We start from the raw sequence: 24,179 nt of genomic DNA on the forward strand, positions 1-24,179 counted from the left end.
GTGGACACTTGCTTGTGGCACAATTCTCTCTTACCGTAAAAGGTTACCCAATAGAGCTTGTTTGTAAAAACTTGAGAGGGGACAGTGCAGTGCTTTGCTTAGTGATGAATGTTTAGTTGTGAAATTTGCAGACAGGAAAGATGTCTACATGCTGACTGCCGTCCATAATGTAAGTACTTCACCTGTGACTGTTTGGGGTCAGGTTGCTGAAGTGTGCACTCCTGTGTGCATTTTAGACTATAATAGGCACATGTGTGGTGTTGATAGAGTAGATCAGAGGTTGGGACCTTACACTGCTGTCCGTAAGGCTTACATTTGGCATAAGAAGTTGGCTATCCATTTATTCAACTTAGAAACCTTTAATGCTTTTGTAATATTCAGTAATATTCAAGGACTGTTCTCCAGAGTCAAGGATGGCATTTGTTCAGTTTCAGTAGTCTGTAATAGATAGCCTTGTTGTAGTGGAACAGGCAAGTGCTCCTAGAGTTGGAGTGGTGGAGGATGTGGCTAGATTAAAAGATCGCCACTTTGCTGATCATATTCCTCCCACACTCAAAAAAGACTTTCTCAGTAGGGGATGTAGAGCCTGTATGTGAAGAGGTGCACATAAGGAGAGTCATATGTACTGCTCTGACTGTCCTTCTAAACCTGGGCTGTGGTGCCTGCTTGTTTCATTATGTACCACACCCAAAATACTTTTTGGGAGCTACCATGAGTGTGAACTGCCTGTTCTATATTGTTTTATATTTTTTGTTCAGTTTCACGGTTGGCATTAGTGTTATATATTTAGTTAGAGCTTTTTTGTTTGTAGTTTTGTATTTACTTAAAATTAGTTTGAGTTTTCTTTTTCGTTAAAAAAATTTGATGGCGGTGTGCATGGACTGGCACTTGGCTGGTGGTGTGCGTGGCATTGATCTTGGCTGGTGGTGTGCGTGGAGTAGCGTTTGGCTGGCGATGTATGTTGAGTGGCGCTTGGCTGGCAGTGTGCGTGGAGGTGCACTTGGCTGGCAGTGTGCATGGCCTGGTGCTTGGCTGGCAGTGTGCATGAACTGGCGCTTGACTGGCGGTGTGTGTGGACTGACTCTTGGCTGGCGGTGTGTAAGAGCTGGCGCTTGGGTGGCAGTATGTGAGTAATGATTTGCTGCTGGTCACTACACACACTGTTAGCCAAACCCCAGTCTACACACTCCATCAGCCAGTGTGATTGCTGTGTCATGCATGTGGGCGTATGAAAGTGAGGGACCCTTGAACAGCGTTGTCTGTTGATGTGAGTGTTGTAATGTGCTGAACCCCCGGCTGACCACTTGAATGGTCTTGTGTATGTCACGTATGAAAGGTGTGTGAATGGACTGTAAAGTGGTTGGTGGCTTGACCCTGCTTTACAGCTCATGAGCTGTGAGTCATTGGTTTAGTTTTTTTACCTTTCAATTATTAATAGTGCATTTCATTTCATTTCACATACTGCCAAATCCAACCAGTATGTGAGTGTACTTGATGACTATATGGTGGGGCAGTATTAATTGTTCTTTCTGTCTTTCTCTGCCAGGGTGTACATTGTCTCTTGTTGTGAATATTGTAATGTGCTGGACCCGCAGCTGGTGGTGTGAATGGTCATGTGTGCCACGTATGAAAGAAGTGTGAACGGTCTGTAAAGCAATTGGTGCCTTGTCCCGGCTTTACAGCTAACGAGCTGTGAGTCATTAGTTCAGTTTTTTTTACCTTTCCATTAATAACAGTGAATTTACTTTTTGTGAAATCTCTTGTTAAAAAATCCTGCTTCACTGTAATCAGGCATCAAAGCACACCTCTGACAAACTAGGGGTCTCGGTGGGACCCAAATGATGAAGCATGCTCCAACCAGGTTATTGGGTGAGGGGTCTTTATAACAAAACCTAAGGGTGTTTTTTACACAATTGGAGTGTTTGGTACATCACAGAAGTAAAAGACTTGGTATCATGTTTGCTTCTTGTCTAGGGAAAATCTACCACCTCTAGGTATGTTCGAAAACCCAGGGGAGAACAGGGTGATGTGCCTCTCATGGATCTCAGCAAGTTTCCATACCCACAAAGCCCTGCTAATCTCAAAATATGACTAAAATCACACATTTTCCTTGCATTTCTGTGCCATATTCTTCCAGAAACAGAATTAAACCACAAATTTTCTACCATGCAGCGTACCCCTTGGTCTTCTGAAAAAAATTACACCTCACCTGTGTGGGTGCCCAAAGCAGAGTAAGCCTAAAAATGTATAAAGAAACCAGCGCTTGTTAACACGCTTTGGTGCCCCTGTTCTCTGTCTCAGGCACTTGGCCCACCCATGCAAGTAAGGTATCATTTTTATCGAGAGACTGAGGGAACGCTGAGTGGTAGGAAATTTGTAGCTTCCCTCAGATTCCAGAACTTTGCATCACAGAAATGTGGGGAAAATGTGTTTTTTTAGACATATTTTGAGGTTTGCAAGGGATTCTGGGTAGAACAATGTGGTAATAGCCACACAAGTCACCCCATACTGAATTCCCCTATGTGTCTAGTTTTCAAAAGTGTACAGGTTTGCTAGGTTTCCCTAGGTGCTGGTTGTGCTATGGCCCAAAATCCACATCTAGGCACATTGCAAAAAAACAGTCAGTTTTCAGTGGAAAAATGTGATGTGTCCATGTTGCTGTTGGCGTTTGCTGTTGTGGGCATTAGGCCCACCCACACAAGTGAGGTACCATTTTCATTGCTAGACTTTGGGGAACATGGAATAGCAAAACAAGTGTTATTACCAATTGTCTTTTCCTGCAATTATGCCTTCCAAATGTAAGACAGTGTAAGAAAGAAGTCATTTTGAGAAATGCCCTCTAATTCATAAGCTAGTCTGGGTACCCCCAAATTTAGAGGTATGCTTATAACCACTGCTTCTAAACTCCATATCTTGTTCCCATTTTGGAAATACATAGGTTTCCTTGATACCCTGTGATGAGGACGACAGAATTGATTGGGCTTTACCCTGGCCCTTCCCTTCTCTTTTCCTACCCAGCGATGCACCTGTGTTTTTTGCAGGCTACCTAGAATGTCTGTCCCTTTAAAGCCTCTACAGGGACATAGGAGGTGGAGGGACGTGGTATCGTGTGTAACGTTGATCAGCTCCCTGATGAATGGTAGCCTGAAATAGGAGGCGGGACTAACTCGCAAGCGAGGAGTACTGAGGAGAGAAGCACCAGAGGAAAACTCCAAAAGAAATGGACTCAAGAAGCCATAGCCTTCCGTCTGAGATCTCCGGTCGACCCAGATGAGAGTCAGTGGAGTAAGCTGGGAGGCCACTATTTCCATGCTTTGCCACGCTCCCCGATAAGCGTGGCTAGCCCAGGTACGTGGGTGTCTACTGGGACTAACCGGTGGGTGGAAAATGTGTAGCTGCGGGGACAGGAACGTTTCGACCAGAGTGGGGGGTCACCCATCTAAACTGTGGATTCCCCGTCTTGTTTAGGAGACGGGAATGAGAGTTGCATGCGCCACTTGTAACCAATAGAAGGAAAAGAAAGGAATGGATGACAACACAGTAACAGAATAGGGCAAGTCGATGATTATATCCCTCATACCCACCCTCATACTATAGCTAACAATAAGGAACATCCACTTACCTGTCGTTCTTTCCTCTTCTATCTCAGGGGGAGTGCCAACCACAGTGGTCCCCTGTAGTCAATCCTAGAGGAAAGAGGAAAACGAAGACGATTGTGACGAAACAAAAGACAAAGAAGGAAAACGCAAGACATATAGAGAATAATAAAGAGATTAATAAGCAAATAACTAAGACGTGAAATACATTTTGTTTTCCGTCTACCGAGCCATTTGCCAGACCATGTGACATACTTATTTTTCATTCTTTATATTTTACCAAATGAATTGCTGTATACCCGGTACACAATGGAAACCCATTGCAAGGTGCAGCTCATTTATTGGCTCTGAGTACTCCAGGTTCTTGGTGAACCTACAAATACTATATATCCCCGCAACCAGAAGGGTGCAGCAGACGTAATGGTATATTGCTTTAAGAAATCTGCCATAGCTGGAAAAAGTTACAGATGAAAACGTAGACAGAAATGGCAGTTTTTTCAACTCAATTTCAATATTTTATTTTCAACTGTTACTTTCTATAGGGAAACCTTGAAGGAGCTACACAAAAGACCCCTTGTTGAATTCAGTAATTTGGCTACTTTTCAGAAATGTACTGCTTTCCGAGATCCACCATTGGTTTCCCACCCATTTCTGTCACTAAGTGGAAGGAGGTTAAAAGCACACAAAAAATGAAAATGGGTATGTACCAGAAAAGTGCCAAAAGTGTGTTGAAAATTGTTTTTTCTGGTTCTAGGCTGCCTGTTCCTGAACACAGGGAAGATGGTGTTTTTAGCATCGCAAACCTTTTGTTGATGCCATTTGCAGATGCCTTCTTCTGCAGCACTTTTTTTCCTAACAAAATCCACAATTTAGGTGTATTTTGGCCAATTTCTTGGTCCCCTCCAGCGGAATCCACAAACCCTGGCCACCTTTAGAATCACCAGGCTATTGGAAAAAAGGATGCAAATTTGGCATCAATACTTTATGTGTACAAAAAGGTATGTTGGCCTAAGTGCATACTATCCCAACCAGACCAAAAAAGGCTTAGCACATGGGGTGGGAGGGACGGGAGGCCTAGCAGCGAAGGGGTTAAAACAAAAAATAAAGAAATTTACCTTCAAAACCACTCCAATCAAGTATACTTTGTATGTGCACCAAGCACTTTCTTTCTTATGTGTGTGACATTCGTTTATTGTTGAAACCCGCAATGGGTAATTTTCAACATCCATTTTAACAAGCATTGGCAAAGCCAATAGGTAGCGCCTATGTGGGATCTATTCGCTGTGCGGTTGTATTTTAGCCATGTTGTAGCGCAGCATATCTAAAAGTTATATAAAAGAGAAGTGCTACAAGCCTTTTTATTAACCTTCCTGTGTCACAGTGCTTTTTTATATAACTTTTATAGCATTTATTTAGATTACTTTTAGTTATGCTATTCTACACCCATTCTGCTTTACAACATGGCTAAAAGACATTAGCAAAGTCAATATCTCTCACACACGCAAGACCTTTTGGCTTTGCCAATGCTTGTGTCTTTTAAACCTGTCTGGCCCTTCAAAATCATGTCTTCAGTAATTGAACTAAGCTCAATAAGACTGGTGACTGTAGAATCCACAAGTACAGTCTTGGGTATCTTTTTCTCCAAATCCTATTGAGCATAAAGGGGGTCATTCCTACTCTGGTGGTCTATGACCGCCAGGGTAGGTGACGGAGGAAGCACCGCCAACAGGCTGGCGGTGCTTCCGGGGGCATTCTGACCGCGGCGGTAAAGCCGCGGTCAGAAAAGGGAAGCCGGCTTCCCGCCGGCTTCCCGCTGCCCCAGGGAATCCTCCACGGCGGCGCTGCAAGCAGCGCCGCCATGGGGATTCCGACCCCCTTCCCGCCAGCCTGGTTCTGGCGGTTTTCACCGCCAGAACCTGGCTGGCGGGAACGGGTGTATTGGGGCCCCTGGGGGCCCCTGCAGTGCCCATGCCATTGGCATGGGCACTGCAGGGGCCCCCTAACAGGGCCCCACATAGATTTTCAGTGTCTGCGTGGCAGACACTGAAAATCACAACGGTGCAACTGCATCCTTCGCACACCAGCAACTCCGCCGGCTCCATTCGGAGCCGGCTTCCTCGTTGCTGGTGCTTTCCCGCTGGGCGGGAGGGCGGCCTTTTGGTGGTCGCCCGCCCGCCCAGCGGGAAAGTCAGAATCACCGCGGCGGTCATTTGACCGCGCTGCGGTGTTCTGGCGGGGGAACTTCGGCAGGCGGCCTCCGCCACCCGCCGAAGTTAGAATGACCCCCAAAGTTTGGACATAAACCTAGGGACAACAATCTTATCGAGGCCCTTTCACTATCACATGAGGTCTTCAAAAACATGCTGGTGGATTGGCATGCCCAAAGATGCAATCTTGAAAAACTGCCTGAGAACAGTATCCTAATGTGTTCAGGGAACATCCACCACAGGAAATTCCATATTACTTCAGATTCTTGCAAGGATATTAGGCAAAGTCTCCTTATTTATATAGTTCCCTTAATCTCCTGAAGACGTTTTTCTGACTCCTCCTCTAACTGATCGTCAGATGAGAGAAGCAAAGGATCCCTTTGCCTTGAAGAAAGCTTAGTGCCAGGCATAGCCTCCAGTACAATGAGTCTAATTTTATTCTTCAGCTACTCATCCTTATTACTGTTTTGACCCCCAAAGTATGTGTAATGCCTGACTGGCTTAGTTAACTTACCTGTAAGTCCCTATTAAATGGTACAAGAGGTACTCTGGGCTAGTAAGTTAAATGTCCCTAGCGGACGGCAGCACTTCACTCGGCCACCACTACCATGACAAAGGTGAAAACGTGACTCTAGCCCAGCCAATGCAGCCTAGTCGGGCAGCGTTAGAATTGCCAATTAGACATGGCAGAATCAGCCATTTGGGTGGGTCAAAACCTTTAATTTAATATTGATAAGCAGCCCTTAGGGAACCCTTGGCAGCCACCAGGCAGTGTGCTTAATATTTAAACGAAGGTCATATTCCTTAGGTGTTTTACATGCCCAAACAGTAAAACACAAAATTGCCCTTTTCACTGTAGCAAGGCCAGTGGTCACACTGGCTAAAATGGAGTTTAATTAGCCCCTGTGCTAAGCGCTAACTTCCATTTGGAATCACCAGAGATATTACTCCAAGTTGCCAAATTAATCATTTACTTAATCCTGGCCCATTGCCAAGGTTGGATTTGAGATCACTTTTAACAGAAAGGTGACCTTAGAAACTCACCACATTGTTGCCCAAACCTCTGGTAGCCTTTCCTGTCTTTCTGGCGCAGTTGTCACCTGAGACAACATACTAGGAAGTGTGAAGCACTCTCAGGAACAGGGAACAAAGAGAGATGTTGGTAGGAGGAGGTGTGACCTCCACCAACAGGATGACTGCCGGGCGGTAGCTACAGATGACCCAGCTTCAAAGAAGCTACCGCCTCAGTGAAGCAAATGGTGATCGTACCTCGACAGGCCTGCTGCTCTGTGGGGACAGACAGGATGACATCTCCTTCAGAGTAGGGAAAACACATTGCATCGGTTTTCCTAGCGTGGTGGCTCATTATGCTAGGTATTCCCAGGAGTGTGCCCAGGGCTCCTCGAGTGAGATATGAGTAGAAAGGGGTAACCTGGGATTATTTGGTGGCCAACTCCCCAGAAAGTTATGTAAATTGGGAAGGGTTGAACTGTACACCTCTGTATAAAACAAAATAAAGACAGGAATTTAAAAACAACCTCGTGTAAAATAATAGTAAATAAATAAAATTTTCTCAATGGATTTATCACAATTAATTCCACATTTTGCCTCCTTAACCTGCCTTTTACCCTGACAAATGTCCACAGGTTTGACCTGTCAGGATCAATCAGGTGCGTTGGTAATTCCAATTCTGTCAGGACTGTACGCTTCGGATTATGCTTCTCTTTAATGAAAAATTACAGCAGCCAATTAAAACATTTCAACATTATAGAAATGGAAAACATACTCCATGTCTCATAACCAGTGTATGACATCACACTCTTCCTCCAATCATGTCTCAATGCAGCCTATATAACCTGCTGCCACCATCTTTCTTCCTCTTTCTTTGCTGCTCAGCAGCCTCAAGATAAGAGCAGTTCTTTTTATTGTATATTGAAATTGTCAAAAGACCCAAACCGATTCGCTTCACCCGCGCTCATCACCGTTTTAAGCTTGGGAATTCATAACCAAGCGATCGGTATGAGCGAGAGTTGCGCATTTTACAACCTCCTCCCCATTGTACAGAGTAAAATTAGTTATTTGGAGCTGGGGCTAACATCGCGGATCTCGTATCCCAGTTAACAGGAACCTCATCAGGGTTCTAGGGCCCAGCCTTGTATATGACCACCTGAAGGGAGCGAGGAGTAGGATGGGTGCTGTTTGCCCAGTTCTCTGTTTATTGCAGACACCCGATCATGCATGCGTGAGGCACCCACAAGGTGGAAGTGCACCGTGGAAGCAGCGAGAAGAAGAATAGTCACCTGCTCTGGAGCGCGCTCCCTCTTGTCCTCCTCTATGCCCTAAGTTGTTGCAAACAACTGAATCACAAGGGCTGCTCGAGGGTTCAGGCACCTCCCTCCGGTCTTCCTCAATAGTCCTCCAGTAGTGGGACCCTTTCTGAGGCAAGGCTGGTATATCAAGCTTACTGCCACATGCCTGCTTGGGGTTACCCCCACCTTATGATACCTTTACCACACTAAGGCCCTCATTACAACCCTTGCGGTCGGTGATATAGTGGCGGTAATGCCGCCAACAGGCCGGTGGTAATAAAAATCTAATTATGACCACAGCGGAAACCGCTCAGACAGATGGCCACTTTAACAAACCGACCGCCAAGGCGAAATCAACAGGCACCAGGGCGGTAACCACCTACAGCCAAGCGAAAGACAATGTTCTGCCCACTGTATAATGACACACCAATCTGCCACCTTTTCCGGGGCAGTACCAACGACATCAAAAGCCTAGCGGAAACACTGCACAGAAGGGAAACGACTCACCTCTGGAGACTCAAGGAAGAACCACGCCGCCATGGAGCCTGAGTTGCATGTGTTCCCCATGCTCTTCTATGTTCTGCTCCACTACGAACACCAACACCGGCGAAGATGACCACTGTGAGTACTGCCGCCTAGCACACAGGGGACGGAGGGAGAAAAAAGAGAGTGACACACACACATGCAACATGCAACACCCCCACCCCAACACCATACACACAAGCAGATACAGTAACATTACACATTCACCCCGTGCCCCTCAGAAATAATACAAGGACAACTACAATAGAGTGTAATAAGATAAATATAGAAGTAATAAGTGCATCCAAATAAAAAAGCATATACATATTTACAAATCAAGGGACACTGCCCAGTCCTCAATGATCGTGGGCCACAGGGCCACATCACAAAGTCCAAGGCCCCACCTCACTCATGCAACAACACGGAGAGAACACTGTAGGGGCATCAGGTCGAACGTAGCCAGGCACCTCAGGGGGACAGGGAATGGGGGCACCTCAGCTAGAAGATGGTACAACGCCACTGGTCCTGGAGGGGGCTACATGCCCACTGCTTGGTCCTGGCGAGTGCAAGGCCACAGTCTCTCAAGTGGTGACTTGCCCACATGCTCTGGAGGGGGGCAACAAGCCCATTACTCTGTCCTGGGGAGTGCAGGGTCACAGTGTCTCAAGTGGGTGACCTGCCCACATGCTCTGGAGGGGGCAACATGCCCTGTGCTTGGTCCTGGGGAGTGCAAGTTCACAGTCTCTCAAGTGGGTGACTTCCCACTGGTTCTGGAGGGGGCATCATGCCCACTGACCTTCATCCTGGGGAGGATGGGGTGAGTGGATGGCTTCTCCACTGGTTCTGGAGGGGGCACCGTGCCTAGTGAGCTTCATCCTGGGAAGGATAGGGTAAGTCAATGGCTTCTCCACTGGTTCTGGAGGGGGCATCGTGCCCTGTGATGCAGATCTTGGGGAGTGCAAGGTCACAGTCTCTCACCTGGGTATATACCCACAGGATTTGCAGGGGCCAGTCCGCACAACAGCCCATGGACGCAGGACTACACACTGTCTGCCGGTGGTGACGGCTGCTCAGTGGTGGGAGTGGTGGTGCTGCTGGTGGAGCTGCGAATGGTGGGGGAAGGCTCCAGCCCATAACCTGAAGCCTTGGACGGCTGCCCTCTGGGGCTGCTGCTGCACTGGCGGTGCTGGGGCAGTGCTGGCAGTGGTGGGGGGAGGCTCCAGCCCATCCTCTGCAGCCTCGGACGGCTGCCCACTGATGCTGCTGGTGGTGGCGCTGGTGGCGGTGTTGGCAGTGGTGGGGGGAGGCTCCGCCCATCCCCTGCAGCCTCAGACGGCTGCCCACTGGGGCTGCTGCTGCTGGTGGCGGTGCTGGCAGTGGTGGGGGGAGGCTCCAGCCCATTCCCTGCAGCATCGGACGGCTGCACCACCATGGTTGGTGGGGGGGGCTCGACTGAGTCCCAGCACCAGGCCCCTTGTCTCTACTGCCTGCTGTTGCAGGCCTCTTTCCTTTCCTTCCAGCAGCTGGGGCTGCCTCCTTGCCCTTCCTTCCTGCAGCTGGGGCTGCCTCCTTGCCCTTCTTTCCTGCAGCTGGGGCTGCCTCCTTGCCCTTCCTTGATGCACTTGGGGCAGGCCCCCTTTCCGTCTGGCTGTCTGGTGGCCGGGATCCTTTCCCACCTGGAGTAGCTGGGGACACTACTGTGCCCATGGATTGGGTGGCTGAGGTGCTTGCCTGGGTTTTGACCACCCTGGCCTGATTTGAGGGACGGAGGGGGCTAGGGAAGAGGTCAATGTTGGTGAGGAAAAGCTTCTTAGGGACATTGGGGCAGGAAGAGGGAGATGGTTTGGGAGTGGAGGAAGAGGGAGTGATTGTAGGAGGTGTCAGTCTGCTGTGTTTGGGTGCAGGTGCATGGGCTGGATGCTGTTGTGAGATGGATCGCTGTTAGGTGTCTGAGTGCTTGTGTTTGTGTACTTTAGGAGGAGGGGGCACAGACACAGTGGGAGAGGACACAGGGGACGTGTGCATGTATGTGGGGGAGGTGACTGCCAGTGAGGGGTGTGTACTGATAGGTTTGCTGGTGATGGTGGTAATGGATGAGGATGTGGTGCATGCAGGTGTGAGTGTAGAAGCAACTGGGAGGAAGGTGGAGGACGAGGAGGAGGGGGACACAGTGGAGGCAGTGGATGTTGGTATGTCTGATTCTGAATATTATTTGTGTGAGTGCCTGTGGGATGAAGTGTGGCGCTTGTGTTTGCCATGCCCACTCTTGTGTGTTGTCCAGGGTGCCTTCTCATCTGCCTGTGTGCTTGGGATAGGTTGGGGTTGAGGGGAATGGGATTGGGTGGAGGAATTTGGAAGGGGTAGGGTGGAAACAGGGACAATGGCTGCCATCAGAGAGGAGGCCAGATTGATTTCTGGATTAATCACTGTTGGGCTGCCAAGCGAGTGTGAATGCCCTCCAGAAATGCATTGGACTGTTGCATTTGGGCTGCCATCCCCTGGATGGCATTCACAATGGTTGACTACCCAACAGAGATGGATCGCAGGAGGTCAATAGCCTCCTCACTCTGGGCAGCAAGGCTAACTGGGGCAGGGCCTGAGGTGCCTTGGAAGAAACTCGCTGAGGGGCTGCTGGGAGGGCGGCACTGGTACAAGGGTGGCGGCGGTAGCAGGGGTGGGCACAGAAGTGTCCACCACCACCAGGGAGCTTCCATCGGAGGAGGAACCCGCGTCTGAACTGTCCCCTCCAGTCTCCGCCGTGGTGCCCCCTCGCCCTCCGTCCCCCTGGTGCCCTCACCGTCGGTGGATTCAGCCTCCTGATTCCTGTGGGATGCAGCTCCCTCTGTCGCCAGTGCCTCTGCTCCTTCGCCAGATGATGCTAATGCACATAAGGACAGGGTGACAAAACAAAATGGGGGGGAAGAGACAAAGGATACACTTGGTCAATGGTGGCAACACCACCACCGTTGGTGTACACAACACACTCACACACAGGGAACAGCCCTACGCATTAGGCAATGCACTACCAGTCACAATGCTAGTCACCAGCCCATGGATGGGGACATCTAACGCAAATTGCAGCATACCTGAGACCCACAGGCCCCTGCCCAGTAGTGGATGCCTACTAGCTTGGTTGGAGGACTTTCCCATCAGAATCCTGCACAACATGGGACCTACTCTGCAATGCCAGGCCTGGCCTAGGGGCACCCACAGGTACCACACCCCACCCGGATACCTCCCCACGAGGCATAAGTTGTAAATTAGGGCACTGTACTCACCCCATTGTGGCTACTGTGATGCCCCCAAGCGCCCATCTAGCTCTGAACAGGCCACTGCCAGTATGCGGGCCATCAGGGGGGTCAGGGTTCGACGGGTATCCCTTCCGAGTTGGGAGGCCATCCCCAGCTGGGCCTCTGCCGTCTTCTGTGCCCAGCGTCTCAGGTCCTACCACCGTTTCTGACAGTGGGTGCTCCCCCTGCCATAGACCCCCAGGGCCCTCACATCCTTGGCGATGCCACGCCATATACCCTTCTTTTGATGGGCGCTGACCTGCAGGGAAATAAGATATAGGGAAAGGTATTAGTCCGACCGTCCTTACTGTTACACTCATGGCCCACCATGCCCCTTCCCATCCCCATTAGCAGACACATGGCCCACCATACATGCTCTACGCTGCCCAGGGCCCAGGGCCCATCCACCAAACTCCCCCTACATGAGGCATTCACACCCCATGGATCGTTCTCATGGTGTACTCACTTGATGGTCTGGAGGCCCATACAGCAGTCGGTACTGGGTAGGACCCCATCCACCAGTTGCTCCAACTCTGCCGAGGTGAAGGCAGGGGCCCTTTCCCCAGTAACACGAGCCATGGTTGGTTCCAGACACAGGTCACAGCAGCACATGCAGTGTAGGTCCTCCCCTGTTGAAGGTCAGGTAGCAAGTGAATGCACAGATAGAAAATGGCGGTCATGTCCACTGGACCCTATAGGACCCAATGATAACCAATGAGGAGTTGCACTGCGGTTCTTGACCGCCTCCCGCAACAGCGCACAACGTCAGCGGAATTACCTCATCTCTGCCTGTCCCTCCATACAGGACAGGCGGATGCCATTTCAACGGGGGTGCAGGCCATGGATCCTAACTGCGTCACAGTACACAAAAGCACTATTTAGACATCTCAAATAAAATAATGTTACAATCACAATATGCATTGAACTGTAGTGGTTGGAATATAGAGATAATGACCAGCTGCTCACTCTTTTGACCCATAGATTGCAACCGCTGCGGATGAATAGGAGATGGAGACATCCCCGTGTACAGACCCCTGGTGGACTTGGCAACAATGGAGGAGAGGCACATTATCCTCATCTAAAGACTTGGCAGGGCCACAATCACAGAGCTGGGTGCCCAATTGGAGCCTGACCGGATATCTGTCATCTGTCACCCCACCGGGATCCCCTCCTTGTGCAAGTCCTATCAGTGCTCCATTTCCTGGCAAGTGGATCTTTCCAAGTGACAGTTGGCTTGGCAGCAGGAATGTCACATCCAATGTTCTCAATAGTGCTGACCAGAGTGTTGTCTGCCCTAATTAAACACTTGTCCAGCTACATCATTTCCCCCAGGTGGAGGATTTGGCCACAGTGAAAGCTGACTTCTATACAATGGGACATATCCCCAACATCATTGGGGCAATAGATGGAACACATATTGCATTTGTCTCCCCCGGCGAAACAAACAGGTGTTCAGAAATCGAAAGAGTTTTCACTTCATGAATGTCCAGATGGTGTGCCTAGCGGACCAGTACATCTCCCACATCAATGCAAAGTATCCTGGATCTGTGCATGATGCTTTTATCCTGAAGAATAGCAGCATCCCCAATGTGATGGCTCAACTCCAGAGGCACAGAGTGTGGCTAATAGGTGAGCCCTGGTTCCCCCCAAGTGGATGTTGGTGTATGGGTATGGTGTGGGCCCTAAGGGTGAGTGTGTGGCCAACAGTTGTCCCTCGATATTTGCAGGTGACTCTGGTTACCCCAACCTCTCATGGCTACTGACCCCTGTGAGGAATGCCAGGACAAGGGCAGAGGAACGTTACAATGAGGCACATGGGTGAACAAGAAGGATTATAGAGAGGACATTTGGCCTCCTGGAGGCCAGGTTTCGTTGCCTCCATCTAACATGTGGATCCCTGTGCTACTCACCCAAGAATGTCTGCCAGATCATCGTGGCATATTGTATGTTGCACAACCTTGCCTTGCGTCGCCAGGTGCCTTTTCTGCAGGAGGAGGAGGCTGGAGATGGCTGTGTGGCAGCAGTGGATCCTGTGGACAGTGAAGATGAGGAGGCAGAGGATGAGGACAACAGAAGTGCAATTATTTGTCAATACTTCCAATGAGACACAAGTAAGACAGTGTTAATATACATATAATTGACAGTTTGATGTGTGACATTGTCACTGGAAGGCTGTGTAATCCTACTTTTATGCCCACTCACTGTACCCTTTGGCATCTCTTTTTGCAGATGTTGATGCCACACTATTGCCCATGGTGTGGACATTGCAGCCAACCACAGTTCTTTCCAATGTAAACATTACTGTACGGTTGAATTGCAATGATTGAACCTTGTTAAACAAATACATTTTGAAAACATTTCACATACACCATAATTGTATTTTATCAAAGTGTGTTTATTGCAGTGCTCTGAAGAAGAGGGGGTAGTGCAATGGGCTGGGGTGATGATGGAGGAAAGTCCAGGTTAGAGTCCAGTCTATTTGTATCACAGGTGCATTGTCCAAGGGGGCATAGGAAGGGGAGCAATGGCAGTTCAAGGTAGACAAGGTGGCAGAGTGAGACACAAGGGTGACAATCAGGAGAGTCTTATTTCCTGGCGGGGGTCTTGGCAATAGTCTCTGGCTTCTGCCTGGATCACAGGGAACATTTGCGTGGTGGTTCTCCTTCCGCAGCGGGAGGGGTGCCGGCGGCCTGTTGGTCCTGTGGCAGGGACTCCTGTCCACTAGCGGCAGCAGAGGTGGAGGGCTGTTCAGTGGTTTGGCTAGTGTCAGGGGCCCAGTGGTGTGCCACTGCCTCCCTCATACTGTTGGCCATGTCTGCCAGCACCCTTGCAATGGAGACCAGGGTGGTGTTGATGGCCTTCAAGTTCCCCCTGATCCCCAGGTACTGTCCCTCCTGCAGCCGCATGTTCTCCTGCAACTTGTCCAGAATGTGGCCCAGCGTATCCTGGGAATGTTGGTATGCTCCCAGGATCACAGTGAGTGCCTCCTGGAGGGCTGGTTCCCTGGGCCTGTCCTCCCTCTGTCACACAGCACTCCACCCAGCTTCCCTGTTGTCCTGTGCCTCTGTCCCCTGAACTGTGTGCCCACTGCCATTGACCCCAGGTCCCTGATTGTCCTGCATTGGTGCTGCATGCAGGGCTTGGCATTGGGATGAGTGGGTTGTGATGGTCGGGTTTGTGGGAGGTGGTGGAGTGATGGGAGTGAGGATGATGTTTCTGATGGCATGCAGGAAGAGGGGTGGTAGTAATAGGGAATTGACTTACCAGAGTCCAGTCCTCCTGCTACTCCTTCCAGGCCCTCAGGATGCATGATTGCCAAGTCTTGCTCCTCCCATGTTATTAGTTGTGGGGTAGGAGGTTGGGGTCCACCACAAGTCCTCTGTACAGTGAGTTGGTGTCTTGCTGCTATGAAATGTACCTTCCCCAATAGGTCGTTCCACCTCTTCTTGATGTCATCCCTTGTTCTGGGGTGCTGTCCCACGGCGTTGACCCTGTCCACAATCCTCCGCCATAGCTCCATCTTCCTAGCAATGGATATCTGCTGCACCTGTGATCCAAATAGCTGTGGCTCTACCCGGATGAGTTTCTCCACCATGACCCTTAGCTCCTTCTCAGAGAACCTGGGGTGTTGTTGTGGTGCCATGAGTGTGGTGTGAGTGGGGGTGTGTAGGGTGATGTGTTGGGGTGTGTGTTGTGAGGTGCGTGGGTGGTGTATAGGTGATGGTGGTATGTGGCTCTGGTTGTGTGGGTGCTCTTGCTGTCTCTCTCTCTCTGTTGGCAATGCTTTGTAGGTGTAAAGGGTTGTGGGTAATGTGGGTGGGTGTTTTATAGTGGTGTGGGTATGGTGTGTGTATAGGTGTCAGGTGTGCGTTATTTATAGTGACCAATGTGGGGTTGTTTTGTATGTGTGTGTGTATTTTGAGCGCGGCGGTATGTACCGCCAATGGTTTACTGCAATTGAATGTCCGCTGCGGTGATTCGTGGGTCATAATGTTGTGGGCGTTGTTCTTTTGGCGGAACGGTGTGGGTTTGCATACCGCCAGTTTATCACTGACCTTTGAGCTGGTGTGGCTGTATAGTGACGGATTGGTATGTGTGTGTCATAATATGGTTGGTGGATATCCACCACGGCGGCTGTATGTTGCCGGCAGTCGGCATGGGGGTAAGTGGGATTTACCGCCAATGTCATAATGAGAGCCTAAATTCCAAGAAGGATACAATTGAGTTAAATATGTCAGGTTATGCACAATATAATTATATAAATGAGAACTATACTGATTGCTTTATGCGTACAAAGATCCTTCTGATATTCAGTTTGAGGATCGTTTGGTGAAGGCTATTGATCATTCCATTCAGGATTTGGTCAACAGAGCCTTGGCTGCCGCACTGCATCCCTTTCGGCACCCACTAACAAATGTTTCTATCAGAAACAGAGAGCATGGTGCTCAAGGTTTGCTGCCAAATCTTCAACTTGACCAATCTCCGGTGTGGACCCAGTTGGCCACATACCTCAGCACTACATAATATAACTAAAGAATGCCTAGTTGACCATGCTCATAGGTTGTGGCAACCCTGGGTCCCTCTACATCTTCTCAGCCCTCTGATTTGACATAAGATGACCCAGAATCTCTGGCTTCATCATATTCATCTAGGGTGTAGGAGGCTGGCCTGGATAATAGAGGGTACCTTGGGTACTTACACCTTACAACAGGTCAAGTTATCCCTCATTAGTGGTAGTCTTCTAGCAGTTAAGGCTGATAGAGGTAGCTACAGCAGAGCAGCTTAGGCTGAATTAGGGAGACATGCAAAGCTCATGCAATACCACTTATAGTTACACAGTACTCATACAAAAGCAAAGACAATGCTCAGTGTTACTCAAAATAAAGGTAGTTTATTTGGGTGACACAAGGCCACAAATATCCTAGAGGCAATACTCCTGGAGGTAAGTGTTATACACAATATATGCACTAGACACCAAAATAAGGTAAGTAATTAGACATAGGATAGTGCAAACAATAGGAAATGCTATAGAATGCATTGGGAGAAAATAGGTCTAGGGGCAACACAAACCATATACTAAGAAAGTGGAATGTGAATCACAAATTCCCCCCTAGACAAGTGTAATGTGTAGAGGATCGCTGGGAGAGTAAGAATACAGTAAAGTTAAGTAAATTACCCCACCCCAGAGCCCAGAAAAGCAGGAGTAAAGTACTGCACGTTTCCTTAGGACACACTACAGGTCGTGATTAGAGTTATTACAAGAGCCAAGCAAGACTGCAAACAACAAATGGTGTATTCCTGGACCTGAGGACCTGCAAAGGAAGGAGACCAAGTCCAGAAGTTGAAAGAAGTTCCAGGAAGGACAGGAGCTCTGCCAACCCAGAAGAGGGTGCAAAATAAGAATCACTGGTTGGACAAAGACTGCAGAAATGCACCCAAGAAGATGTCAGCAGGTTCCTGCATGATGCACTGGATGTCCCACGGAGAGAAGTTGGATGCAGGTGAGGTTTGGCACTGGATTCCTCCAATAAGCCTTGGTTCCGGCAAAGTCGCGTTTTGTGTCAAAGTGTCGCTGTCAGGACCCAGGAGGGACCTGGGGGCCTCAACTCTGTGTGAGGAGGAAGAGGGGGCTATCAGCACTTTAGAGACCCCTCAGAACACCAGCCAGCACCCACAGGAGTCCCAGGACACGGGGACAAAGAAGGTGCAAAATGCAGTTTGCTGCAGCACTACAAAGGAAGGTCCCACGCCGCCGGAGAACAACTCAGCAAGTTGAGTGTCACAGGATAGAGTGCTGGGGACCTGGGCCAGGGGGTGCGCAAAAGAATTTTGCAAATAGTGCACAGAGGCCTCATGAGGTGAAGAAGATGCAGTGCGTAGGGGTACAGTCGTTCTCGGGGAAGGCAAGATCTTACCTCCTCCAAACTGGGAGAGCAGGACCTCAGGACAGTCTGTGTCGAAGGGGTCCACCACCTGTGTTCCAAGGAGTCCAAGAGAACCAGTCGTCGACTTAGAAGGTGCCTTCTTTAGCAGGGAAGTGACTCTGTCACTCCACAGGAGATTTCTCCGGTTCTTCTGGTGCAGGTCGAAGACAGGAAGTCCCCAGAGTTTGCACACCGTGGAAGCTGTTGCAGTTGCTGGCTGGAGCTGAAGTTGCAGAGAAAAAGTAGCCCTTCTAGATACTTTGTTGCTGTTACAGCGGTTCCTGGAGCAGTCTGCAGTCGATCTGAGGTCAGAGGATGAAGTAGTAGTTGCAGAGGATTCCTGATGGAAACTTTCAAGCAGAATCTGAAGAGACACCCACAGGAGAGACCCTAAATAGCCCTCAGAGGGGCATTGGCTGCCTTATCAGGTATGGACCTATCATGAGGGGTCTCTGATGTTACCTGCTGGCACTGGCCACACAGAGGCCTCCAGATAGTCCCCACACCTTGGAAAACAAGATGGCTGAAGTCTGGGACACACTGGAGGAGCTCTGGGCACAACCCCTGGGGTGGTGATGGACAGAGGAGTGGTCACTCCCTCTTTCTTTGTCCAGTTTCGCGCCAGAGCAAGGACTGGGGGTCCCTGAACTGGTGTAGACTGGCTTATGCAAGGAGGGCACCCTCTGTGCCCTTCAAAGTATTTCCAGAGGCTGGGGTAGGCTACCCCTCTCCAGCCTGTAACACCTATTTCCAAAGGGAAAGGGTGTAACACCCTGCTCCCAAAGGAAATGCTTTGTTCTGCCTTCCTGGGACCGAGCTGCTCAGGCCCCAGGAGGGCAGAACCCTGTCTGTGTGGTGGCAGAAGCTGTAGCTGCATTGCAAGCCTCAGAGAGCTGGTTTGGCAGTACTGGGGGATCATGGTGGAGCCCCCAGGATGCATGGAATTGGTCCCCCGATACCAGATTGGGAATGGGGGGACAATTCCATGATCTTAGACACCTTACATGGCTATATTCGAGGTTACCATTGTGAAGCTACATATATGTATTAACCTATATGTAGTGCATACGTGTAATGGCGTCCCCACACTTACAAAGTCCTGGGAATTGGCCCTGAACTATGTAGGGGCACCTTTGCTAGTGCAAGGGAGCCCTCACACTTAGTAACTTTGCACCTAGCCTTCATTAAATGAAGGTTAGACATATAGGTGACTTATAAGTTACTTAAGTGCAGTGAAAATGGCTGTTAAATAATGTGTGCAGGCTACAGTGGCAGTCCTGTGAAAGGGTTTGACTAAGCTCCTTATGGGTGGCAAAATAAATGCTGTAGCCCATCTCCTGGAACCCCAATGCCCTGGGTACTAGGTACCATATACTAGGGACTTATAAGGGGGGTCCAGTGTGCCAATTGAAATTGGTAAATGCAGTCACTAGCCTATAGTGACAAATTTAAAAGAAGAGAGAGCATAAGCACAGAGGTTCTGGTTAGCAGAGCCTAGGTGACACAGTTAAGCACTACTGACAACACACATATTAGGCCACAAACTATGAGCACTGGGGTCCTGGCTAACAGGATCCCAGTGAGACAAGCAAAATGCACTGACATATAGGGTTTTCACTATGAGCACTGGGGTCCTGTCTAGCAGGATCCCAGTGACACAGTAAAAACACACTGACGCACACTCACAAATAGGCCAAAAGAGGGGTAACCATGCTAGAAAGAGGCTACTTTCTCACACAGGGAGACATCTCTTCCAATTCCTGTGAAACATAGTTACAAAACTCATTCTGAAAACTCTCAGCCTCAGCCAGAGCGTCTCTTGGATTTTAACCCAGACTCTATTGTTCACCCTAGATCAGCCGAATGGTGCACTTCAATAGAGGTAGCGGACTAAGTGCAGTCACACCTCCACAAACGTTTTGAAGATGAAGTTCGAGCAAAACTCTGCACTGAGTATTCTCGCCCCTTCGCTGCAGGGTAAAGTAGTAAAAACTCCAGAGATTGCCCAGAGTATGGTGGTTGTTAGAAACGGGGTCAATTTGCACTCTGTCCAAACAGGGACCCTCACTCTGGTCAAGGTAATGCTTCCCATGCCACTGGATTCAAGCTAGCCTGGCTGATGAGGGGTGAAACCCCGAAACCGGTCCCAGGATGCTTGTTTCTAGTTCAGGGAAGACCTGGCCTGGCAGTTCGGGCTGGACTGTTCCCCTGGGGAACAGGTTCAAGACTGATTTACATATGGCTGGGTCCAAACTGTAACGGCATGGGCAGCAAACAAACGATGGATTTAGGCCCAGATCTCTGTACTGGGGGTGAATGTTTGACATTGTTCAGCATTCCGTCCATCACTAGTTCTTTTTGCATTTGTCGCCCTAAGTGGGAAGGGTATGCCCAGACGTGGGTCCCGTGCTTCCCATGCCACTGGATTCAAGCTAGCCTGGCTGATGAGGGGTGAAACCCCGAAACCGGTCCCAGGATGCTTGTTTCTAGTCCAGGGAAGACCTGGCCTGGCAGTTCGGGCTGGACTGTTCCCCTGGGGAACAGGGTCAAGACTGATTTGCATATGGCTGGGTCCAAACTGGAATGGCATGGGCAGCAAAAAAACTATGGATTTAGGCCCAGATCTCTGTACTGGGGGTGAATGTTTGACATTGTTCAGCATTCCGTCCATCACTTGTTCTTTTTGCAAGGTAAAGGAGATACACACTTGGATAACCCCTGCTACCCTCTTGGTAGCTTGGCACGAGTAGTCAGACTTACCCCATGGGCAATGTGCTCAGTATTTGTACCAACACCCACAGTAATACAGTGGAAACACTATAAAATGGACACCACACTGGTTTAGAAAAATAAACAATGTTTATCTATATCAAACAAGACCAAAATGATAAAAATCCAACATACAGTAAAGTAAAGTTATGAATTTTGCAAGATTAAGCACATAAATAATGCATAGAAGCTGAAATGCTGCAATTTGGTGTTATCACGGCTTTGTGATGGAACCGTTTCCCACAATGTGACGCCACTGGTGGCGGGCACGAAGTCACACGGACCTCGAGTATAGTCCCTTAAGCAAAAGTGAAGGAAACAGGCCAGTCCAAGGAGTCAGGGAGCGAGGCGTCGCTGGATCTGATGTGGCGTCAGTTCCAGTACTGCGGGGTGAAGGAGCAGAGGCTTTGGTGAGAGGCGTCAGGTCCTTGCTGCAGACCGGTGGATGTGAGGCGTAGTCAATTGCGAGGTGTCAGTCCCTTACACCTCTGGCAAGATCAATGTTCGGCGAAGTCAAGAAGCTGTGGGGTGACCTCACAGGGTCGTGATCACACAACACGGTCGCAAGCGGTGCAATGGAGTTGGGTGTCACGAACATCGGTGCTATGACACTCCGATCTCACAAGTTCTAGGGACGTCAGCATCTGAAGCGACGTTAGGCCTGCATTGACAATGGGGTTGTCGCACTTCAGCGAAGACCACAACTTCAGGTGCAGGGGGCATTGTGGGTTTCGTGCATCGGCATCCTTTGCAAAACCACACTGAGTTGTCCGAAGTCGTTCACAAGGATTTTCACCAGATTTCAATTCCAGGGGTCCAAGAACTGGAATGGCACATCATGGCAAGCTAGAGTCCACAGCGAGTGAACTCAGAGACTGGTTGGTGAAGTCTTTGCTGTCCTTGAGACTTCAAAACAGGAGGCAAGCTCAGTCCAAGCCCTTGGAGACACCTCTCAAGCAGGAATATACCACAAAGTCCAGTCTTTGTCCTCTTTCAGGCAGAAGCAGCAACTGCAGGCCAACCCAGCAAAGCCGAGTCACAGGCAAAGGGGCAGTACTCCTGCTCCAGCTCTTCAGCTCTTCTCTTTAGCAGAGGTTCCTCTTGAATCTTTAAGTAATCTAAAAATCTGGGGTTTGGGTTCAATCAATCAATCAATCAAGGAATTTCTAAAGCGCACTACTCACCCGTGAGGGTCTTAAGGTGCTGAGGGAGGGGGGCTGCTACTGCTCGAACAGCGAAGTCTTGAGAAGTCTCCTAAAGGTAAGGAGGTCCTTGGTCTGACGCAGGTGGGTGGGAAGAGTGTTCCACGTCTTGGTGGCGAGGTGCGAGAATGATCTGCCACCAGTGGTTGTTCTGCGGATGCGTGGGACGGTGGCGAAGGCAAGGTCGGCAGAGCAAAGCTGTCGGGTCGGGCGTAGAAGGAGAGCCGTCTGTTGAGGTATTCTGGTCTGGTGTTGTGTAGTGCCTTGTGAGGGTGAGGAGTTGAAGGTGATTCTCTTGTTGACGGGGAGCCAATGGAGGTCTCACAGATGGGCTGTGATGTGGCAATGGCGGAGGATGTCCAGGAACAGGCGTGCAGAGGAATTCTGGATGCGTTCCAGTCTTTTCTGGAGTTTTGCTGTGGTTCCTGCATATAGGGCATTGCCGTAGTCCAGTTTGCTGCTTACGAGGGCTTCAGTGGCAATCCATTTGTAGATCTTCCGAAGCATGCAGAGGGTGTTGAAGCAGGAGGAGGCGATGGCGTTGACTTGCTGGGTCATAGATAGTGAGGAGTCCAGGATGAATTCCAGGTTGCGTGCGTGGTCGGTGAGTGTTTTTGCGGTTCCCACTGTGGCAGACCACCAGGAGTTGTCCCATGCGGAGGCGGTGGAGCCGAAGATGAGGATATCAGTCCTGTCAGAATTCATTTTAAGGCAGCTGTTCTTCATCCATTCGGCGAGAGTCTTCATTTCTTCGTGGAGGTTGGTCTTGGCGGTGTCCTTGGTGAGGGTGAGGATCAGCTTGGTGTCATCAGCATATGAGATGATGTTGAGGTTGTGAGATCGGGAGATGTTAGCGAGCGGAGCCATGTGTATGTTGAAGATGGTCGGGCTGAGGGACGAACCCTGGGGTACGCTGCAGATGATTTTGGTGGCTTCAGAGCGGATTGGAGGGAGGCGGACTTTCTGAGTTCTGCCGGTGAGAAAGGAGGTGATCTAGTCTAGGGCTCTGTCGCGGATTCCTGTGATGCTGAGGTGTGTGCGTAGGGTGTAGTGGCAGATGGTGTTGAACGCTGGTGAGAGGTCCAGGAGGATGAGGGCCGTGTTTGCCGTTGTCTAGTATGGTTCTGATGTCGTCGGTGGCGGCGATGAGGGCGCTTTCGGTGCTGTGGTTGCTGCGGAATCCGGATTGGGATGGGTCCAGAGTGCTGTTCTCCACAAGGAAACTGGTCAGTTGTTTGTTGACTACTTTCTCCATGACTTTTGCCAGGAAGGGGAGCAGGGAGATGGGCCGGAAGTTCTTGAGGTCCTTTGGGTCCGCTTCAGGTTTCTTGAGGAGGGCGTTGATCTCTGTGTGTTTCCAGCTCTCTGGGAAGGTGGCAGACTCGAAGGAACTGTTGATGCTTTGTTGAAGATGTTTTGAGGGCTGGGGTTGGATGGTGAGCCAGAATGATTGGTGTTCATGATTTTGATGGTGTTGTTGTCGTGGGTCCAGGAGAGCAGGAGGCTGGTGGGTGGGTAGTCTGTGGTATCAGTGGTTGACGGGAGGGTCTAAGTGCTGAAGCTGTCATGGATGTCTGTGATCTTGGGGAGGAAGAAGGTGGCTAGGGAGTCGCAGAGGTGTCGTGATGGCGGGATGGCGTTGACGTTGGAGCCGGGGTTGGAGAGCTCCTTTACGATGTTGAAAAGCTCCTTGTGGCTGTGTGCGTTGTTGTCTATGCGTTCTTTGAAAGCAGTTCTCTTGGTGGTTCGGATGAGTTGGTGGTGTCTGCGGATGGTGTTTTTGAAGGCTGTGTGGTTGTCCAGTGTCTGATCTTGGCGCCACATCTTTTCGAGTCTTCGGCATGTTTGCTTAGATTCTTGGAGGTCGGCGATGAACCAGAAGGCCTTTCTGTCGGTGCGTCTGTTGGAAGGATTTTTGATCGGGCGAGGGTGTTGGCACAGTCGTCGATCCATTGCCTGAGGTTGCAGGCAGCTCTGTCAGTGTTGTTGGTGTCGGTGGTGGGTTCCGGGAGAGGGTAGTGATTAGTTGGTCTTCGCAACCTTATTCCATCTGGGGTGGGGACTCCGTTGCGGGTGATGGTGTGTTGGGGGTTTCTCGAAGGAGAAGTGGATGCAGCAGTGGTTAGTCCAGTGGAGTTCAGAGGTGTGGCTGAAGGAGATGTGTTTGCTGGCAGAGAAAATGTGGTCGAGTGTGTGTCCTGCGGAGCGGGTGGGTGTCATGACGAGCTGTTTGAGGCCGAGGTTGGAGAGGTTGTCGAGCAGGGTGGTAGAGTTTTTATTGTTGGTGTTCTCAAGGTGGAAGTTCAAGTTCCCAAGGAGTATGTAGTCTGTGGATGTGAGAGCGTACGTGCTGATGACGA

Source organism: Pleurodeles waltl, chromosome 6 (assembly GCF_031143425.1).
Source record: "Pleurodeles waltl isolate 20211129_DDA chromosome 6, aPleWal1.hap1.20221129, whole genome shotgun sequence".
NCBI lineage: Eukaryota > Metazoa > Chordata > Amphibia > Caudata > Salamandridae > Pleurodeles > Pleurodeles waltl.